A 16,464-nucleotide genomic window follows, 5' to 3' on the forward strand; every position below is an offset into this window, starting at 1 on the left:
CTAGATGGGATTCTGCTCTATTTCTAAAAGGAAAAGGAAAGCTAATAAGAATGGTATCAATTTAACCTATAAAAAGTTAACTTCAGGATGAGCAATGGAGGTGTATACGACAAACTTCAGAACTTGACATGACTTAAGCTTTTTCACTCTCATTACAGTATTTCTTTTAAAATCTACTTTTCAGGCCAGATGGACAGGGCCCCCACCATAACCATCCAAGAGGTGAAGATGAATTCAGAGGAAACCTCTACAGGGATTAAAAACAAATAACATGTTTTATTTTAATAGTCACAGATCATTGTCTCAAGATTTAGCCAGCTTTGGTCCTGAAGAGCTGTCTGTATCAATTTTTCTAACATGATTGTGCAAACTCAGGTCTGAAACTTGGGTTTCTTCATTCACTTTTTCAACTAGTATCTCCTAAAATGCCTATGCAGTGCCAGGCACTTTTGCCATGGCTGTGGGAAAACAAGGATAATTTTAATACTACCCTGATCATAAGGACTTTAGGATCTTCCCAGAGATGATTTAACAGGCACACAGATTACTGTAGCTTAAGGCAGTGGCTTCAATGCCATGAGAAAGCTGGAGGTAGTTGAGAGGAGAGAGATTCCATCTCACTGAAAGCTCCTCCCACAGGAAGTGGCCTCTCCAGTCTTGATGGTTGTCAGGCAAGATTTTAATTCATTGTGATTAAGCCAGTGATTGGGAGCCTACTTCTCTGTGATTATTTTTTTTTTTCATCTGTAGAATGTGATAAGAATAGTATCAACCTCATTGACTTGTGAGTAATATGTGATTTCACGTGTATTAAAGCTCTTAGAAAATTTCCTGGAACATTGTAAGTGCTCAAAACGTTCATCATGATTTGTATTCTTAGCATCAGAGTAAAATTACCCCAAAGTTTCTTGCAGTCTCAAGAGAGAGATCCATGGAGGGAAGACCCATGCTTATAGACGTCTTTGTGTGTTACAGTGAAACCTACTCAGGTCTTCACAGGTGTCCAGTCTGTGTAGCTCAGAAGGGTGCCATCACTTTTTCCCTCTCCCTTAAACTCATCCTTCTGTCTCTTAAACACATCATGCGTTTGCACACACACACACACACACACACACGCACAACTGTTTCTGTCTGTAGAAGTTGGACTGTTTATCAAAAGCCCCAGATGTAGGAGTGTTTCAAATAATTTTTGGAAACTGAAATGATTTCAGAGATAATAAGCATCAAGACTGTGGGTGTAAAATAAAAACAATAGGTGAGTTCATAGTGAAATCTCTACATTGAGGAGAGATGGGTTTTCCTTTTTGCTGTCTTTTTTCCCAAAAGCATCATCATTTATGTGGTTTGAAAGTGATCTTTCCTCTGGAAATTAGACATCGTGATACACAACACAAAGACGTAGCTGATTAATTGTATGAACATCTCAATCTCTTGTGAGCGCAGCTTCGTCCTCCTTCAGGCATGGCAGCCTACAAGAATGAATTTGCTTTGAGTCATATATTTTACATAAACCAAAGAGGTTACCCCTAAGATGAACTGTCTGGCTTACTCTTCCCTACCCCCACTGCGTCCCACACACCATCGCAGGAAGGTATTAGCAGTTTCAAAACTTGAACTTTCTCTCAAGCATTTCTTTACTTGAACCAATCAGGATTTCTACATTAAAAAAATTATTGTCACAGTGCCGTGTGTAATGAATGACTATGGGCCTGTTGTTCTTTCAGATGTAAAACTAATGAGACAGTATTTCTCATTTACCATCAGTGTGGCAAATACTGGGGAGAGGTACTGCTGTCCTGGATATTCAGCAGTGTTTTTTAAAAGTCTCTCTGGTCACATTGCGAACAGAGACAAGCAGTTGCAAGAGGCTGACCAGGATGGGGGGTATTGAAGTTCGTCTAGTTTACCCCGCATCTCTTCTATTTTACAGATGGAGAGATCGAGGGCCAGAAAGAAAAAGCGACTTGTAGAAGGTCGCAGAGGGGTTAGAACCCAGAACTTTTGAATCGCAGTCCAGGATTCTAACAATAGAACAGAAGATTAGCACTAGCCCACAACCACAGTGCTCTCATAAAGTGTAATGACATGGTACAATAATATCTGACATGAATGGTTGTTATGGGGGTAAATGAGATAACAAATGTGAAATATTCATGTAAAATCTTAGAGTGCTACCTAGGTGGTTGATAAAGAGTGCAGAACATCTATACAAGTCCAGGGAGAGATGATTATCTTCTTCCTGCAAATAAAACAGAAGTAGTCCCAGGGTCATTTTAAATGTGTTTGTCTGATGCCTTCTTTTAGCCTGAAGTTTCCTTCGCATAGTTCAGCATGAGGGAGTTTCATGTCGTTCTAGACGAAAGATAATTTGTCTGTCTCTCATATAACTAGCAATCTCTAACCAAGCACAAATGTGGCTGAGGTCAAAAGCAGAAACACTACCCTAAACTTGAAAATGGCATTTGCAGACTTAAGCCTAGAGCAGGAATTCTTCACTCAAAGTGGGGGCTCCTCAGTCAAACAGGTAAATAGTACCTTTGGCACCACAAAGACTTCTTCTAGAGCGAGGAAGATGGGAAGAGACGGCAGAAGGTTACTTCACAAGAAGTTGGGCTCGAGAATAGAAGTCCTTGATGTCCATGGGACTTTTCTGATAGGGATTTAACACAAGCTGAGTCACCTGTGAGATTGGCAGCAACACCTTGGATGCTTGCAGAAGCATGATCAGAATTGTTTGGCGCTGGTCACAGGAGGAAGTTCCCATGAGACAGAGTGTGGCTTAGAACTTTCGGACAATCTAAAAACTGTTAACATAGAGCCAGACTGCCTCTGAGATGAGAGCACATAATCTTAGAAGCCATTCTACAGGGGCTGTGGAAGGGATGCTGAAAAGAGGCTGCAGACCAGACAAAGCCCCCTGTACTATGCCACCCTCTAAGAGTCTCTCTGAAAGTCTAGAATTCCTTTTTTTCCATAGAGGGAGGATGCTGAAAGAGCCACGGGAGTTTGAATGGCAATGGACAGGATGGAAAATCTTTAAGCGGCCTCACCTTTCTTCTCCCATAAAAAGAGAGTGATGAGATCCTGCTCTCAGGGAAATGAAAGGGCAGTAACTTTCCAAAGCAATCAAAGATGTTGCCTCTAGTCCTATATTCAGGCCACATGTGGAAGTGCTTGCTTTCAGATGGATTGTGGGTTTTTGTTTTGTTTTTTTTTTCCAGCTCAAAGTCTTCTGTGGCTGAAATGATGTGATCCAGACTGTACAGTGAAGTTGCTCTATGCTAGGTGGTACCTGGCTTGGAGGGTCGCCTTCCATGGCCTAGCAAATACAGTACTGAGGTCGGGTGCAGCAGGAGGTGGTAGTGGTACTGGGGTGTTGTAAGATTTTTCTTGGAATCTGTGATGCTGCTTTAAAAGACCAATGGGATCATCAGAGAATGTCCTGCTGTTTATCACAATGGGATCCATAGCACACTGATTCTATGAGATCCGTGTTCTAGGGCCAACTTAGAGGAATGTTGCACATTCCATAGTCCCCCCATGTAGGTTTGCATGTAAAGGCTCTGAGAAGGGCCAGAGCAAAGCAACCTGTTTCATTTTGAATAATCCTTCTTTTTTCTCTAACTTATTTGACCATGATAACCATTTTTACTTAACACTTCAGTCATCCTGGGTTCTTATGCTCCATAGAAAATCCTTTGGGTAACATTTTTGGTTGATTCCATGGATTCAGACACAAGGACCCACAGAATGTTAGCATTGAAAGCAACACAGGATTCAATGCCTTCTTCTACTTTTTAAATAAAGAAAGCAGAGACTTAGAAGTTCATACCAAAGTAATGAACAACAGCCATTAATCCTGACCTTTAAGAACCTAAAATTCTAAAATGTCAACAAATGACTGTATAACATTAAGTCATGGATTGTGATGTAATATTATATTATATATAAGGTTAAATGGGAGTTCCAAGAATACAGGAGTTGGAATGAATAGAACTGGTTTCTAATCTGAGGTATCTGCTTTTTTCATTCTTATGGCATGGACCCATCACTTTTATTAGCACTGGGTACTCCTGTCTAAATTGGGGAAGATAAACCTTGTCTGGCTAATTTCACAAGTTCTGGTGAGAATGAAGATAGAAAAAGGATGTGAAAGTGGTTTATAAATTGAAAGGTACTGTGTAAATGGTAGAGATCCTTTTTCTCCCTAACAGGTTGATGTATCAGTTGACATTGGGAGGCATTGCCATTGTATACATTTTCCATCGATTTCCTGTTTCTTGAAGTTTGCTTGTATCTCTCCATACACTCCATCTTCTAACTGCTTTCCCAGGTTAGTGGGATGACCTCTGTGTGGATGCTCTCAGCAAAGTCACAAAGTCAGTTGCCCCCCTGGAATGAGACATGTAACCTAGGACCTTAACTCACACCCAGTCAAGCTGACTTGCAAGGGAAAGCCGAAAGCTATGGGCAGGGACAAACCCTCATAAACACCTGTGAAGGACACAAAGGCCTCTGAATTCTGTGTTGTCAGGACTGAACAAAAGAAAAGGAAGAAACCAACAACATTAGTACCAGGAGAAAAGAGAGTGACAGAGACAGAAAGACTCGGTTCATGAAGCCTGGGTATCTTATCTCTGGAATGTTATTGATAATCTGAGTGTAGTGTGAGATCTTAAGTGAAATGAATTGGTGGTTTCAGTTCCGGATATGGTATGCAAAGAAAAAAAAATTGCTCTTTGAAATTCAGAGCTTCCTCGTCTGGGCTTCAGGAAGCCACACGCCTGAAGCTGAGTCTGGAAACTGACTCATTTCTAGCCCTTTGAGATTAGCCTTTCCAGCCCCCAGACTGTGGGCAGGATCTGAGGCCTATTGGGTCCAGCCAAGCCTGGAGAAGGAGATCAGAAAGAAAAGTGTTGGATACACACCTCTTTTCGGGTGCTCGACCTCCCAGAAGGTTCTAGGCGCAGTGGCCCTTCTGGACAAACTACTCCCAAGGCTCTTCAACTTGCAGTTGGTAGTAGGTGGGTGGCCTAAAGTGGGAGGAAACAAAAATTCAAAAGCAGTAACTACCTAATTTTTAAGGAGACATTAAAGCAGGTTGTCTGGCTGACCCACTTGGTGGACCAACTTGACTGTGAGGTTTTGAGTGTGAAGGATATCATATGTTTCCATACCAACCAGCCCTCGGAAGCAATGAGTCATTTTCCATGACTGCCCCAACAATCTGTGGATCTGGTATTCTATGGGCCACTCACGGACAGGGGAGCCCCAGAGGTATTTAAAATAACTTCTAGGAAGAGAAAAGCATGTTAAAAATCACATTTTCCCATTTTTTCTTTACACTTCAAACATGATTGCCCATGATGTGTCAGTTAAACTGAATCATGGAACCCCAGGCATGACAGGAGGGAACTCAGATTTCCTAGAAGGGTCATTCCAAGCTTGACCCTTTAGACCTTAAATCAGCGGTTTCCAGACTGCCTGCAGACTATCTCAGTGACAGAAATAGCCCCTAAGATGACCTTTATTTCAATCTGATTGACATATTAAAAAAACCTGAACAATGTGTTTGAAGATAATGTGAAGAATGCTGGTTTAAATGAGAAGCTAGTGAGAGACAAGATGGTACTGGGGAACGGGGACCAACAAAAGACCTGGCTGAGGGTCAGAAGACCAGAGTTTACCAGCTCCATGACTTCTGGCAATCCACTTAATCTCTCTAAACCTCACTTTTTCATCTATAAAGGGAGAACACTAATTTAAAAATACAGCACATATGTGAAGACATTTGCCCTATAAATGGTAAACGCTGTGCAAAGGTTCATAGTTATTACTACCTATAAGCTTTTAAACATTAATGATGAATCTGTGTTAGGAGTGAAAAGTTTAGACTTCATCATAGAATAAGCATTCGTCTTCTCAATTTCTACATCTGGAAAGCACTCATGAAACACTCTAACTCACATTATTGATTTATTTGCATGGCACTTCCAAAAAAATATCTGAAATAGCTCATATGATATAGAGGTAACAACCTCATTAAAAAAACAGATAAAAAATTAAGACCTGGCCAGGAAAGAAGAGGACAGTGAGGAAGAAGAGAACTCAGAATTATAATAACTTTACTGAAGCATAGACTGTGATTTTTGAGCCTCCCAGCAGCTTAGACAAAGAGGGAACTTGGCAGTATTATGCAGTACTTTTAATCCAGTAAAGGAAGAATAGTTATGTATGGATTGGGAAGGGGGACCAAACTCTTCTTGGCCCTAAAGTCTACACAAAATGTATCATTTACATCTTTATTTAAGCGATTTGAAAAAATAAAACGAACAGGATCTTCAAAAGCACACAGCAAAGATACCGTTCCAGTCTAACCACTAAGAGATATTTCCCTTTGTGAATCAGTGCTTGCCTTCCCAGAACAAACAAACAGCAAGATGATTAATAGAAGAAGCAGGCTGCCTCTAAAAAATAGGGCAGTGAAAATCAGAATGTTTGCCCCTGGCAGGGGCTTGCCACTAACCCAGGTACTCACAGAGGCAGTCACCATTCATTAGGGGAGTCCAGTCAGCAAGGCAATCTACAAGGTGCCTTGCACAAGGTCACCTGGTGTCTCTGAAACTGACTCTGCATTCTGAGTTCCTTAATATGATTTTTTAGGTCACAGTGTTCTAGGCAAAGCTCCCTATTGATGTACATCTCTCATGCAAGATTTAGATCACCTCTTTTCGGGCAGAGCTCCATGGAAACACCGCCCATGATTTCTGAAGTGGAGACTGATTGGATCCCAGTAATGCCCAGCTAGAGTGGACAGTGAGTCTGCAGTTGACCCATTGCTGGACAGTTGGCAAGCCTGAGACTCCCAGAATATAGTCCTTAGAGGCCACTATTGTTTTGATGCCACAGTAAATTCCTGTTTACCTAAGGTGGCTAGGCAATGGAATATTCTGGGCAATGGAAAATTCTGGTTCATGTTGTTGCCATCTATATCATTTACTGATACTTGGTCTCCAAATACTAAATTGCAACACACTTTGCTAAACACTAAAATCATACACTGGTATGATTTAAGCTTTCTTTGATAATTCACAAGATATTTTAAGATCTATTAGCATTCAATATTATCATTCATTATTACCATTAAGATCATAGCCTGATTTTCTGAGATTCTGGGTGCAAATGCAGAAGGTGTGAGAATCTGGGCTGCTTCTGTCCTAATTCCCCACCAGGCCATAGGAATTGCTGTTGTGGTTTAGTTGAGTCATTTCATCCTGAATATCAGTTTGTTGGTCGGTGAAATGATAAGCATATCAGCACAGTATCTGGTATAAGTTATTGTTTTACCAATTCTTTTTTCCTCGTGAACATCAGGATAAAAGAGAATCTGATTCATTGAATTGGCCAGTTTAGCATCTGAAAAAATTTAATTCATAGTTCATTAGTTCTGGCAGGGACCACAGATATAACAATCTTAATTCCCTGGATTCTCATAAAAGAAAACTGAGGACCCAAGAGGGAGCATGACTCTGCCATAGTCTTTTGGCTGTTAAGGGTTAGACTTGACGTAGAACCCACACATCCTGGGGCTAAAGCTGGGGCTATTCCTATCAGCCTGACTCCTATAACATGCAGAGTTTCTCCACAGCAGGAAATTGAGATGGAGGAGAAATGCCCTCTTTCTGAAGGGAGTCTGGGCACCCACCATTATCAACAGGGTTTGAAGGTCCTCAGTGTCCTCTCTGTATAAAAGCCTGGCCCTGGCTCTCTGACAGTTCACACAGCAAAGGACCAATGAAGTCCCCAGCATCCAGTCAAAATGAAAACTTTTCAAAAATAGCCAAGAACCATACAAGCCCCCGTATCAGCAAGAGTGACCTTATTTAAAAGCTACCGGATGAGTTTAAAATCCTAGCATCTGTCTTTGCACTGCCTGTTTTACAGCTTGATTCATCCCTATTTCTGCCTCTTGGGTACTTTCAAAAGTAAGTTTGCACTCACTTAACTTCCAAATTAACTTATGGTAAAGTCCCTCCCTGTATAGGAAGAGGGAAGAAGGAAATGAATGATTTCAATATTGATTGCATTTTTGAAAGGTAGGACTCAATCCCTTTAAACTGAGCTGCTCTTTGGGTTTAGAAGTGTTTTTCCCACGGTTTCAAATACTGGCTTGTCTCTTTTTCTCTTACCAATCTCTGTGTGCTCTCTCCTGCCTTTGATCCTGGGCCTGGAAATCGGCTGTTTGCACATGAGCGACCAGAGGGCTGAGATCTCTGTTGCCGTCCAGAGTGAAGGAGGAAATGTCACAGGAGACCAGTCCTAGGATCTGAGAGCCCCAATTCCTGTTGTTACAGTGGTCAGGAAAGTACTTGTGACATCTGGCCTTCTGTATCCCCTCTTTTTAGCTCCAGGAGACTTATTTCCAGAGCTGTATGTGTGTGTGTGTGTGTATCCTGATATTCCCTGTAAAAGTATTGTGTTGATGATAAGTAGTAATTGATTACATACTCTCCCAGGAATGGATTACAGAGGTTGTGTAGGGAAGAGCAAGGCTCTCCATACTGTCCCACTCAGGGTCCTCTCTGGTCCCCACTGCCTCCAGGATGCATTCTAAACCTTGGGAACTGACACTCAAAGGTAGGAACAGAACCTGGCAAAAACTGGCACTGGGTAAATATTGTTTATGCATGTGTCTAAGACATGGCTGGCTCCTCAGCCCCACCTCTTCCTGTGTAGTGAAGCCCCCTCTTCCTTCTCTTAGACACCTCTGCTGTAGCCAAGCTCACTGCCCACCTTCCTCCACTGCCCTGACTCCGATCCCTCCATGCTTTGTTTGAGCACCCTTCCTGACGGACATGGTTGATTGATGCCCTTTCTGTCTGTTACTTACATCTCCTCCTTTGAAGTATTCCTTCCTTTTCTGATCTTCATCCATACGAACTTCCTTTCCTCTCGGCTTCCCAAAGAACTTACCTCTCTCATCTTAAGTACACCACTGGTCTCCCTCACTCAAGTATAAACTTCTTGAAGGCAGGACCCATGTCATCCCTCCCTGCCTTCTCCAGTGATCCTGGCCAAAGGCTAAGCATGTGGTTGCCACCCAAACAGGTTCTCTGGCTTGAACTGAATCTCTGGTCACCTTCTCTTCTAGCCTGATAGGGAGGGTAATATGTGTCCTCACTCTTTTCTCCTGCATCAGAAGCTGAGTTAGGAATTATTTCTATCCTCATCTCTGACCTAAATCTACTCAAGTCTGCCCTGACAATGGTACCCACAGATGATGGGGTAAGCAAAAATAGCCCCCGGATCTGAGTAACATAGCGGCCCATGCTCACTTCTCCAGGCCCTTGCTCAGCCCTGGAAATTTACAGGCATGTTTAGCTGTGCTATTGCTGAGCCAGCTTGAAACCTGTTCTGCTTGAGGCTTCTTCGCCTCAGCAGGTACGTCAAGGTGTGATGAGTGTTGCCAACTGGGACAGGAGGGCACCCAGCCCATGCTCAGGCTTTATTTATCCCAGTACAGCAGGGCTCCATGGGCTTTACGATCCTTAATCATGAACCTGGGAGCCCTTTGTGTTCTCTCAAGCAGTCAAGCCAAGAAGGCTTTCTGATTTCATTGACAAAAACCAGGCGTGATTTATGAACTCTCAGAACCTGGAACATTAGAGGTGGATGTAACCTTTAGAATCGCCCAGTCTGATTCTTCATTTCACAGATGACAAACCAAATCAGAATTGTCTTGCTTTTAAAATGAGGAGTGGGGGTAGCTTGTATTTATCCATTTAGTAATCCTTTCATCCACCTACCCACCCTTCCATCCAATGATCTATCTACAAACCCATTTGCTAAGTAGCACTAGTACCAGGTGCCCAGCCCTACTAGGTTCTGGATAGAAAAGCACAACTAAGACATGGCCCCTGCTTGCCACACACACACACACACACACAAATAATAAAAAACCTATTTGATATGTTATAATACAACTGTGAACAAAATGTGTTATGAGCACGTGGAAGGCAGTGACTAATTGGCTCTGCATGGAAGAATGAGAGAAGACTTTTGAGAAGAGACATTCAAACAAAACCTTAAAGGAAGGGAAAGAGTTTCATAAAGCAGGAGGGAGGACGGAGATCACAGAGTGAGGGCAATCTGTGCCAGTGCCCACCTCAAAGGAGTGGGCAGTGTGCCAGGAGGACGGTGAGCATCTCAGGGCTCTGGAAGAGCTGTGTGGGGAGTAGGGGGTGGGATGGAATTGGCCTGTGGAGAAACTGATGTGGAACCTCGGGTGGAGATCTTAGTAGCTGTGCCTACTATTGGAGCTTGATTTTAGACATTTTACTAAGACTTCTTTGGCCACAGTAAAGAGAGAGAGACTTTTGCTGAGGGAACAATTGTAATGGCCCTAGAACAATGAAGGCAGATGGTGGGATTTCAAACATATAAATTAGATCGTGCCACCTCCTTGTTTACAGCCCTCTATACTCCATTGCAGTTGTTTAGTCTCTCAGTCACACGCAACTCTTTTGCGACCCCATGGACTGTAGCCCACCAGGCTCCTCTGTCCATGGCATAGTATTTCCCAGGCAAGAATGTTGGAGTGGGTGGAAATTTCCTTCTCCAGAGGATCTTCCCAATCCAGGGATCAAACCCACATCTCTTGTGTCTCCTACATTGACAGGCAGATTCTTCATCACTGAGCCACCAGGGGAGTTCTCTATACTCCGTGTGCTGTGTGCTGTGCTCAGTCACTCAGTTGTGTCTGACTCTTTGTGACCCCTGGGGACTGTAGCCTGCTAGGCTGCTCTTTCCTTTGGGATTCTCCAGGCAAGAATATTGGAGTGTGTTGCCATGTCCTCCTCCAGGGGATCTTCCCAACCCAGGGATAGAACCCAGGTGTCCCACATTGCAGGTACATTCTTTACCATCTGAACCACCAGCGAAGCCCAAGAATACTGGAGTGGGTAGCCTATCCCTTCGCCAGAGAATCTTCCTGACCCAGGAATTGAACTGAGGTCTCCTGCATTGCAGGTGGATTCTTTACCAGCTGAGCTACCCAGGAAGCCCCTTCTAAACTCCATACGTCTCTACTAACCTATCTTCATCACAGATTCTTGTGTGTTTTTTTTTATAGTACTTACTACTGTATTAAATCATCTTATTTAATTGTTTGCATGTGAATTGTCTGTCTCCGATCCTAAAATAAAAGCACCACCAGATCCAGAGCTATGTGTGTCTTACCACTATGTCTCCAGGCTTAGCACAGCACCTGGGACATAACAGGTGCCCACAAAGTGTTTACAGAGTGATTAATGAGACCTTGACCTCAGGAAATGGTAATGAGGACAGAGAGGAGATGGCCTTTAAAGACAGAAAAACAGATCTCCCGTTGCAGATTCATTATGTGCTTACTGAGTGAATGCTAGGTGATAGTCATCAGACAGAGGATGAAGTTATGCTCTTGCCTGACTGACGGTACTACCCACATCTGAGAATTTTTATGACAGGCAACCCTATCTTTCCTCTTGTCCTCTTTGCTCCAAGTGTTTCCACAACTTATCAGTCTCTGGAATGTAACCATCTAGGGATCCTCTCCTTGGGCTTCTGTTCTAGACCAGGCTCAGCCACTAAACTTGTGGGATAGACTAGCTACTTTTTCAGCATTTCAGTTTTTTTAACTATAAAACAAGAGTGCTAGACCAGCACCTGTAATGCTTTTTAATTTATATGCAATGATTCTCAAGTTTCCTTAGTTTGGGCAAGAGTTCCTCTCTATTCTTTTTTTTTCTTTTTGAATATATGAACAATGATGATATACAAAATCTCATAAAACAAAATACCTCTTTTATATTCCTCTGCTGTCCCTTTCCATTTCTAGCCATAAGTATTTTTGCAGTCATAATCAGAGCACATGTACAATTTTGCATTCCCCTCTTATCCTTGAACGTTATTTGTTATATGCCTTTCATGTTGTCACAAAGTCCTCCCATTTATCATTTTAATTGCTACATAATTTTCCACAGAGTTAATATATCATAAATTATTTAAGCATTCCCAAACTGTGGGGAATTTGGGTTCGTTCCAGGTTTTGATATTATAAAGGACTTTTAACATACAGTTTTTCTTTTCTTTTTGGGAGTTATTTTCCTTAGGATAGATCCCTCAGAGTGGGATTATTAGATGAGTTTTATGGCTCTTGAAAAGTATTGCCAAATGGCTCTCCAAAAGGATTGTTTCAATTTGTAGTCAATTTGTGTTCCATGCACGAGTGTGCCAGTTTCACAGAAACCTTGCCAGCATGTTTTTAAAAATCAATTTCCTTTATTTTTTTTTCAAGTTGAACTTGTATGAAATGGGGCTTCCAATACAGCTTGATTGTTGCTGTGTTGGAACCATTGTCAGTCAGACTAAAGTTATAAGTGCTTGGCAAGTAGAAGCACTCAAAACCAGCATTGCTATGGAAAGAGGGATCTTAGGAGGGCCATGCATGCTTGTCCTACCTCAAACTCAATTTTTTTCTATCATGGTCTCCAGTTAAGCTCACTGCAGATACATACTCCTTACCTTAGAGGTTTCCTCCAACCAAAGTGCCACCAAATATCCTATTCCAAGGTGGCCAAGGCTCCTTAGACTTAGAAGTCATGGGTCAAGCTCCATCCCTTGCTGATTTTCTCTTCCCTTCAATTTTCTGCCAGGAGATAGCCCTCATTAGAGATGGGACACTGACTTCTTTCCCCTGAAAAATGCTGTTTCTAGTAATCTGAAGTCATTCTCCATAGCTTCTCATTTCTCATCTTTCCCAAGATAGCCCATTGACTATTGGAAGATGGTAAATTAGTTCCCCAGTGGTATTTTCTTCTTCAAATTGGATATTTTGTTTTAAATCTATCCCTTATCCCATTCATATTTTCATAGTCCTATTTGCTCTCGTCTGAGTTCCAGTTTGTAAAGTTGTCCCTTTAAGTGTTGGGACTTTTAATTAATTAAAATTTACTGAATACCTGCTGAGTGACAAGCAAGATATGAAGATGAATAAGCCCTAGTTTCTGGCCTCAGTATGCTCAGAGTCCAGTGGATCAGAGAGGAATCCAACTGTCTAAGATTTTGGTCTTAGAGAACTCTAAGGCAGCACTGAAACTCTTAGAAAGACATCCCAAAGTCTGAATTTCTGAGCTTCTGACCGTGAGAAGAGTTCTAGGAAGAGTAGAAGATGCCCACCAATCAAACAGAGCTGATTCAGGGCCACATCAAGGATGGAAGCTAACACACTGAGGCAGATGCATGATTGAGGCTGCGGGCTATTTAAGGAGTTGGTACAAGTGTAAGAAAAGCTAGTTTCTTAGGGATGAAGAAAGGGAACCTACCATTAACCAACAAGAAGAGGACTGGAGAAAAGTCTGATTCTGGTCATCCATTGTTGGGTGACTTATGTCCTTCAACTTCGCTGGAAGTCAGTTTCTTCATGTATAGTAATGAGTAGGGTTGGATTATTTATTTTATCTGTAGATGTCTCTTCCAACTCTGATAATTTATGATCCACAGAACAGCAAATCCTAATTTGTCTGATCCTTTCAATGACTCCTCAAATCTTCCCTCACCCATTCCAGAAAAGCACAGAAAATGAGATGACCTCTTTGGTTACCAGACAGATGTTGGCAAGCCACTTGGGGTTCCATGGCCTCTGTAGCTACTGTGGTGATCATGCCCAGCTGCAGCTAAAATCTGTTGCTGGCAAGATTTGTACCCTGTTTGCTGAGCCTGGACTCTAGCTGCTGCCTCTTACTTCCTCTCGTTAAGGCAAAGCACCATCTTATTTTGTTTTGTTTTCCCTGCATGTTTTGAGTTTGCTGCTTCCCAGCTCTTGTTATTAGAACAGACATAATTAATAACTCCTGGCACATGGAGCAGCCAGATTGGACAATCTGCCTTTTGCTTTCTTGAACTGTCTTCTTCTGAACAATCTGCAAGCCCAAATTTATAGCCGGGACCCCAAAGAATCAGGAACTCACCACATTGCCAGCTTGAAAAAATAAAATTTTCTTTGTAGTTCATAGTGGAAGTTTTATTCAGTTAAGAACTGAAAGTGACATGTGGTCTCATCCTTTCTTAAACCTCTCCTGAAAATATGATTCTGTGGACTTCTTCGGTCAGCATTCTAGAATTTTCCTTTTGGGATCATCAGGAGTTTGTTCCTAAGGTCTAATCCACTCAATTTCTGTGGCAGCCCAGACCCATTACCTTTAAAGAAAGTGTTAGTCGCTCAGCTGTGCCTCTGCGATCCCATGGACTGTAGCCTGCCAAACTCCTCTGTTTACGGAATTCTCCAGGTGAGAATACTAGAGTGGGTAGCCATTCCCTTCTCCAGAGGATCTTCCTGACCCAGGGATCGAACCCAGGTCTCCTGCATTGCAGGCAGATTCTTTATCATCTGAGCCACCAGGGAATCCCATTTCTTTAGTAGAGACTAAAAACAGAGTAGCCATTCTTATTTTACTTTTTATTGTGATTGGAAAAAAATTATTAAATACCTTGTCAGAGTCCTCTATTTGCCATCACAGTTCGTTGGCCTTTTCCACTGCAGGAAACATTCCAAAACATCAGGCATATCCAATCCTGCCATTTGGTCTTTGGTTAATTTGTCCACGTTTGTTTAAATTAATAGAACCTGAAATGGACAGATGCAATCATTTAATAATATTTATTGAGCTACTACTTTTATCTTGGTGGTGTGGAAGACACAAATTTGAATAAAATAAGATTTCTGCTCTCCAGTAGCTTACAGTTTATAATCATAGTAATTATAATGCAGGGCTGAGCTATACTGACTTATAGCAGTGGCATAAATTTGTTTGCTCTGTAGGATCTCCTGGGGAGCTTATGAAACTATTGAGGACTGTATCCTAGCCCCAAAGAAGTTCTGATTTAACTTATTCTGGAGTATATCACAGGCCTTAAGAGTTTAAAAAAATTCTCAGATTCTAATGTTCAAGCCACTTTGGGGGCCACTAATATATTTGAAGGTCTCAGCTACATATACACATGACATTTTAATAGAGAAATTGAGAAAGACTTTACATGATAGTTTAGTACAAATTTGTATTGGGGATTCAGTTTGTCGGTGAAGATCAACTTGCTGGGTCGTAGGTGATGCAGACTAGAAGTTGAACCTCAGCTCTGTCTGTTTGTGGCTGTATGTCCCTGGGTGAGTTGCCCTTTCTGAAGGACAGTCATGGGCATCCTACATGAAGGAATGTAGGGTGCATGAAGGAAATAGTGGGAGGGAAGGTGGCAGGTGGGAAATGTAAGTTTTCTTTAGGAGGGGATTTGTAGGAGGGCAGGCCCAGAGGAGACACAAAGAAAGTGGTGAATGGGACACGTTATAGAGAAGACACTTTTCTTATTGTCTAAAACATCTCTCCTCTCCATCCAATCCACCCACTCAAATCAAAGCCAATTCAGTTGAGTTCTTGTTAGTCTCTCCAATAGAATTTTATACCAACAGAACACAAATCTATGGCTAAAGCTTCAGACCAGAGTCATGTCTGAGCAACCAATTCTCATGAACAGAATATATATGTAGCTCCTTCATCAGCTGCTTCCCATTTCTCTCTCTTCCTATTACTAAGACTCTGGCATTCCATTGAAAATAAACACAATGAGAGAAAGAAATTGTATCAAATATATAACAGAACAGGTTTCTCAGGTGACACAGTGGTAAAGAATCTACCTGCCAAGGCAGGAGACACAAGAGATGTAGGTTTGATCCCTGAGTCAGGAAGTAAGAGTAGGAAATGGCAATCTTCTCCAGTATTCTTGTTCGGAAAATTCCGTGGACAGAGGAGCCTGGCAGACTATGGTCCTTCAGGTCACAAAGGGTCAGACACGACTGACTATGCATGCACACACATGGACAGAATTAGAAACTGAGACTGAAGAAAAGGCTGAGGTCAAAATACCTCTACTCTGAATAAATCCAGATCTGCCCGAGTTAGCATTAATTGCTTTTCATGAGTCCATTGTAAGATTTATTTGAGTAACAAGTGGTTATTACACTGAGAATGTTGGTTCCTAGGTTCTGTCTTGAAGCCCATGACAGGGTTAACAGGAAACAAACCTACCTCTATAAGTGAAGAAATAGTTTTGTTAGAGCAGACTGATGAATTCCAATAAGAATGTCACATAAGTTGCAAATTCATGGAGGAGAAAGCTGTAGACATTTTGTAGAACAGAATCAAGTCATAAAATACAGGGGCTACAAAGGCCTTTGGAGTTCCTTTCATCCATCCTTCAATATGTGCAAATGAGGAGATGGGGTCTCGGAGTGGTAATGGGATTTGTACAGGATCACACAGTGAAATAACTGCTGGGCAATGGAGGGGGTGAAGTGCTGTCTCCTTGTGCTCATTTGCCATAAGATAAACAATCTCTTTGGTTTTTCAATCAGGAAGAACTGGTCTTTTCTGGAAT

At 42.0% G+C, this 16,464-nt stretch overlaps 1 long non-coding RNA gene across 1 annotated transcript; it reads right to left on the bottom strand.

Moving 5' to 3' along the window:
* Positions 1-256: 256 nt before the first annotated feature.
* On the bottom strand, positions 257-7,552 carry LOC112585211. Its single transcript, XR_003109655.3, has 4 exons — positions 6,539-7,552; positions 4,929-5,033; positions 2,176-2,239; positions 257-1,469 (listed from the first exon to the last, which is right to left on the bottom strand). It is a non-coding gene; the product is annotated as an uncharacterized LOC112585211 (long non-coding RNA).
* Between the last annotated feature and the right edge of the window lie 8,912 nt (positions 7,553-16,464).

Source organism: Bubalus bubalis, chromosome 1 (assembly GCF_019923935.1).
Source record: "Bubalus bubalis isolate 160015118507 breed Murrah chromosome 1, NDDB_SH_1, whole genome shotgun sequence".
Lineage (NCBI taxonomy): Eukaryota > Metazoa > Chordata > Mammalia > Artiodactyla > Bovidae > Bubalus > Bubalus bubalis.